General features: G+C 48.8%; 1 protein-coding gene across 1 annotated transcript in view; it reads left to right on the forward strand.

The window, feature by feature from the left end:
• Window positions 1-1,974, forward strand: part of NCS1 (neuronal calcium sensor 1) — a 116,152-nt gene extending 114,178 nt beyond the window's left edge. The window contains exon 8 of the mRNA XM_015411563.1: window positions 1,256-1,974. The gene's annotated coding sequence lies outside the window, so the exon portion shown is untranslated. The remainder of the gene's footprint in view (window positions 1-1,255) is intronic.
• The last annotated feature ends 4,112 nt before the right edge of the window (window positions 1,975-6,086 follow it).

Raw genomic sequence — 6,086 nt, forward strand, 5'->3', positions numbered from 1 at the left:
AGATGGCAGATCCTCTATTTTCCCTCTGCCTGGCACTTGCATAACTAAGAGCTTGCGTGCTCTGTGCTTGGGGGTATGGAAGCATCATTCCCAGTACTTGTCTTCTTTACCAACTACAGATTTGCTAGGAAGGGTTTCTGTAACAAGGATACAGTGTGACCCGATAGCTGAATTATTGGCGTGAAATCTAGGGTGGAGGACATTTCTCCATATACACATTGTAGACTGCGGTCACACGTGACAGTTGGAGTAGAGGGGAAGTGAGGCTATCTCCTCCGGAGGAATTTGACACGCAGTTGTGAGATCACGCATCCCTTTGTAGCTGTGGGCGCAGCCCTCCACTGTGTGATCAGATGCAATTGCGGGTGAGGCTTTTTTTGCCATTTGTTTCCCATGCGCATAACCGAGGAATCGCACCTCCACACTGAGGGCCCCCCCCATCGAGTATGCAGTGATGCACATACTGCAAGGGGGGGGGAGCGGTGCCGGGCTGGGATTGACTGATCAGACTGTCCCGATGGCATGAGATAATGCTTGCGCGATCAGACGGGAAAGTCCATCCGTGGCCCGTCGGAACCCGTTTACTACAGAACTTTCCCCGGTGTCTTTTAACTCCGCTTCTGTAGCACAGCAGCTTGGGTTACCGACAACTGCAGGATGTTTCCCAGATGTTGCTGTCTAATCGGGCCCTTTGGATCCGTCAGGCACTTGCACCTATGTCAGATCTAAAGGTGCGTGTGATCGCAGCCTTATATACTATTAAAGCAGAAAAATAAGTTAAAATTGGATAAGAAAGCATTACATTTAGTATCCCGGTTCCCTAAAACTTCATTTCACCCCCCTAAAAATAACATCCCCCCTATGGTTTCAAAGTTTCCAGAAATTCTAAGCCAAGCCTTTTATGCATCCCAGGACAGGCTTTGATTGATTGATTGATTGATTGATTGATGCCAGTGTGGCCACAGCAGTGCCTTCTCTCTTCCAGACGAGTCATTTCAACATTGCCTTGCCCAATTTGGCTGTTGGGTGGCCCTTCGCATTCACAGCGGCTGAGCTCCCAGCACCCAAAGCATCCTGGGAGCTGTAGTTCAGTGAGGTGCTAAGAATTCTTTCTTAAAGATTCCATCCTGTCCCCTTCCTGACAGGACTACAGTTCTCTGGGAAGAGGAAGCGTCTGTTTAAAGTAGACCCATGGATGTGCTGGGTTCCTTTTTAACTTTCTCCGCCCCCCCCATCTGCACCCCTTCTCTTACAGACACGCCTGAGGGGACCTCTTCCAGTGCCATCAGACCACCTCTGAAGCGACGCTCGCCTGACTGTGCCAGCCCTCCTTTGTGTGAATGCGAACAAGGGATGCGCTTGAAGCGTGGCGTCAACCCAACCACTTTGCGCTCGAAATCAACTGTGTCTCCATTTGCCAATTTCTGCATTTAATTAAAAACGGGGGAGGGGAGGGGGGAGGGAAGAAGAGACGGCAGCACCCTTCCCTCCGGGCCGTGAACGTTGTTGGGTGGAGAACCCTCCCACACGCAGAATAACTATGCTTTTGTTTGTTTCTTTTGAATGAACTAAGAACAAGTGATATTTTACATTTTTTTCACGGGGGGAAGATGAAGATTGGAGATGTAGGTACCGTAAATACATCGGTGTTTCCGGCTGCTGCCAGGTTGGATAGGAACTGGTAGAGAGGTTCATTTAATCGGTACTGGCTTTTGCATTCAAAAAGAGGGTGGAGTAAGGGGTAGGGTAAGGATAAAAATCCATTTGAAATTGATGTTACACATCACTGGGTTTGACGCAAACTGCATTGCTAGGAAATATGTATACGTATAATTGGGGCGGGGGTGTGACACATTATTGTACGCTGTCTCTTTTTAATTTTTTTTTGTGCGTATAGGAAAAAGAGAGGCGCACTTTTTGGGTTTTTTTAGAAAAGGACATTACCTCTCAAGTGGTACCTATTTATTTGCTGTTTAAATGTTGTGCTGTATTTTGTGTCTCGGGGGGGGGGAAGGGGGAAAGGTTTACACGGATCTCTGCTGCTCGGAGGGACGTCTCCCGCAGCAGGCACGAAGCCAAAAAAAAAGATCCCTCCCCCTGACTTATCAAGGTATGCTCTGCCGCTTGGCTGCGACCGAAGGGGGTGAATGTGGCCCCTTCCGCCTTCTGTGTCTCTTGCTCTTCATTTCTTCATCCATCCTGTTCCCCCACCCCCACCCCGATGTAAAAATCTGTTCCGCTGGGCCTCACGTGCCTGCTAAGCCCACTCCGCCTCGGAGGATTCTCAGCTCTGCTCTCTTTTTCCTGTCTGTGTGTGTGTGTGTTTGCATTTATTTTGCCCTCCTGTGTTAATTTTTGCCATCTTGCCTCTGTTGTAAAGATGAATGACAAAACAATACAGTACCCAGAGTTTTCTCTGCATGGAAAAAAACCCAGCAAAGTGTTAACGCGGCCAGTATTGTTGGAGCTCTCGAAACCGTTCTTCCTGCTAAAAAGAAACAAGAAACAAAAAGGGGAAAAAGCCCTCAGAAACGGTGCAGGTGGTGCTTACCTTTGTGGACTTTTTAAAACTATAACATGCTGTTGAGTGTGCAAATGGAAGTGAATGTTCCTTTTCCCCGGGCCCAGGACACAAGGACTGTGTCAGACTCCGGAAGATGCTGTTACTCTTCTTCATTGTTCAGACTTCCTCTGTGAAGTTTTCCCATGAGAGGTATTCACTGACAGTTTTGGGATACAGAGAAAGTTAGGGGATGTGTAAATTTTCACTCCCCAACCCAAGAAATGCCTTTGATGTCCCTCTGAATGTCTGAGGAAAATGGCTTCACCTGAGATAGATCTCTTGGAACGTTAGTAGAGGGGAAACTCTGGTGGTAGACTGTGACCAGAAGAGCTGAGAATGATTTTATTTATTTCTTTACACCCCACCTTTCTCCCCAGTGATGACCCAAAGCAGCGTACATCATTCTCCTCTCCTCCATTTTATCCTCACAACAACCTTGTGAGATCGGTTAGGCTGAGAGTGTGTGACCGGCCCAAGGCCATCCAGCAAGCTTCCCATGGCATGAATGGGGATTCGAACCCGGTTCTCCCAGATCCTAGTCCAACACTCCTACCACTCCACCACACAGGCTCTGGAATGGTGCATCAGGGCCAAGTGGGAGCCTCAGTGATTGGCTGACTTTGCCTGGGGCCTTTGCAGTTGGGGACGCCATTGGTTCCCTTCCTCTGCATCCACCTTCTGACTCCCAACCCATCAGTCTCAGAGGTTCCTGCTCGCCCTGAACACCTGAGACCTTCTCGAGTGTTGCTACCTCGGTGCAGCCACCAACCAGAAGAGTGGGATGGCCACATCGGCTGGGGCCGTGAGCCAGACTCGGTGTGAGCGTCTGTCCCCTGGTCTCAGTGGCCAGTGCTGGCCCGTGAAGGCTCTTCTCCCTCTTGCCCGAGTTCTGAGCCCAGACAGCTGCTGCCCTGGCAAGGGATGTGGCCTTGCCCTGAGACATCAACCCTGTATGAGCCTCTTTACTGTGAAATCACAACACGCCTCAGGTTTCTGGTAACATTTGGGCCAGCACAAGCCTCTGAGGATCGGGCGATTCCTTTTTCTTTAGCAAAGTTTTTAAAGGAGGAGGAGGGCCTTGCGGGGGGGGGGGGGGGGGAGGGAAGGGGGAGTGACCTAAAGAGGGGTGATTATTCAATGCAGAGCTGCATGTCGTTTTGGGCAGCCTTTGAGCCACAGCTCTCAGATGGATCCCTACCTGGGTATGATGGCTGTGTGTGGAAGAGATAAGCAAAATAAGGATGGGTTCATATCTGCAGGAGACTAGGGCGGCAGAGCCCTGCGGTGGACGGGGGAGCATGCCTCCCCTCCATGAAAGAAATGGTATAGTCCAGAGATCCCCAAACCCTCTGAGCCTGCAGGCACCTTTGGGATTCGGGGGATGGCAAAGTGGCGCCCACTTTGGGGAACCCGAGGACAGTCCATCCTTCCAGCTCATTCTCTGCGAAATGTGAACCAGATCTAAGAGAATATCCCAGAGGTCTTTGCACCATCACGGGCATTCTGCTCTCTACCTGCCATGAGCACATGGCCCAGATGAATGCCAAATCAGTGCCCACTGGCCTGCCCCCCTCATGTGTGTGCCTTTGAGCATGATGTTTATGCATGATTTCCATGTTTAGTACACTCCTTCATAACATACAATATACAGAAAACAAGCAAGCACTGTACAAATAATGCAGACCACGAGTGCTCAAAAAGTCATGCAAAAAGAGTAAAGTTATATGACGAGAATAACAGAGGACCACATGTATCAGTAAAACCAAATTACATCTTATAATGTACAGATCCATGAATAGTGCAAGTCCATCAATGGTACGCAGACAAGGACGAAGACTCCGGATTTTGACCTTTGTTTCGATAGCTCTTCTTCAAGAAGTTCACACTACTACAATTTCAAGTAAAACCAAACTATTAATATCATATACTACAATCAAACCCATATCCTGAATACTAAGATGCAAAGATTACCTTCATAAAGCACTCATAATGTACAGAAGACTTTAAAATGGTATATGTAGGAGGAATCCTTAGCGCAGCACTCACAGTGTATAAAAGCCTTCAGACCAGTATTACAGGAAAAAACTCTGGAACAAGGAAGAATAGGAAAATACTCCTATAACATTATTATTTACAGTTACAATACACAAAAATTATTGAAGGGTCATAATGCTCACCAATCCTATTATAATCATTCAAAGCTGGGGAGCCCAATCAACAATAGAATACGTGAGAATTTACCTTTTGGACAGTATTTGAGGATATGGGTTTGATTGTAGTATATGATATTAATAGTTTGGTTTTACTTGTAGTGGCTTTTTGAGCACTTGTGGTCTGCGTTATTTGTACAGTGCTTGCTTGCTTTCACCCAAGATGGTGGCACCAGCTCTTGGGGGGGGGACCTCTCAACTTCACTGTTCTCTCTTCCCAGCCTCTGTATTTGCGTAATCTAATCTGCGGCTGGGAGGGGGCAGAGTGCCCACCTCCTGGCACCACCACAAGGGTGCTGAGTGCCCACCTCCTGGCAGACATCTTGCTCTTCCTCGTTCCTCAGCTTCTGAGAGTTCACTGAGTATTTCCCATCTCCCCTGAGGAATAGAAACGTGATCCTTTTTTAAAGGAAAGACAGAGAATCTTGGGCTGCTGACTGGATCATTCACCTCATGCAGAATCCCACAGATTGGCAGCCAGGCTGCAGAGCCCGTGGGCTACATGTAGTTGTCTTCACATGGTCAGTACACAGAGACTGGCCAAGTCGGAGGGACCGGCCTCAGAAAAAGAAAAGAAGGCCCAAAAGTCGGCTTAAAAACCTCAGCAAGGAAAGTGAGTTTAAGAGCAGGGCACGCTTTGGCTGGAGATTCACTACACCGCTTTCATCTGCAGTGTGGAGAGGATGGTGGAGCTACTGCAAACAGACGTCTTGGCGGAGAAACTGAGGGGGTGGAACAAGGCCTAAAGGGGAAGGGAATAGTTACACGTGGAAACGAGGGGAAGAAAGGCTTTAGGGTGTGGGTCCCCAAAATTTCTGAGCCTGTGGGCACCTTTGGAATTCTAACACAGCGTGGTGGACACAGCCACAAAATGGCTGCCACCGCTTCCCTTCAGTCACACAGTGACAATCCTTGCGCTGTGGTGGCAGCTGCTGCCAAAGCGACATTTTTTAAAGTCTGCACAGCCAATCGAATCGCCGATGGCCAGTCAGAAGCCTTGCTGGGCAAAAGCTCCATCTGCCCGCTTCCTAAAAACACATGGCAGGTGCCAGGAAAGGTTCTGGCGGGCACCATGATGCCCATGGGCACCATATTGGGTACTCTTGGTTTAGGGAGACCAGCCATCAACTCAGAAGGACCCTTCAGATGAAAGCAATGCAGGGACAAGAGCCATCAACGACTCCTTGGGGCTGGGACTCCTACCGCCTGGTTGCGCCTTCCATGCTTACTGTTTGTAGTGCAGTTGGAGAGTGTATCTCGTGCTCAGGCTGTTTGGGATTCCCACTTTCTGCATCTGAACATCTACACGCACA

The sequence above is a fragment of the Gekko japonicus genome, unplaced genomic scaffold (assembly GCF_001447785.1).
Source record: "Gekko japonicus isolate JY-2015 unplaced genomic scaffold, Gekko_japonicus_V1.1 scaffold463, whole genome shotgun sequence".
Lineage (NCBI taxonomy): Eukaryota > Metazoa > Chordata > Lepidosauria > Squamata > Gekkonidae > Gekko > Gekko japonicus.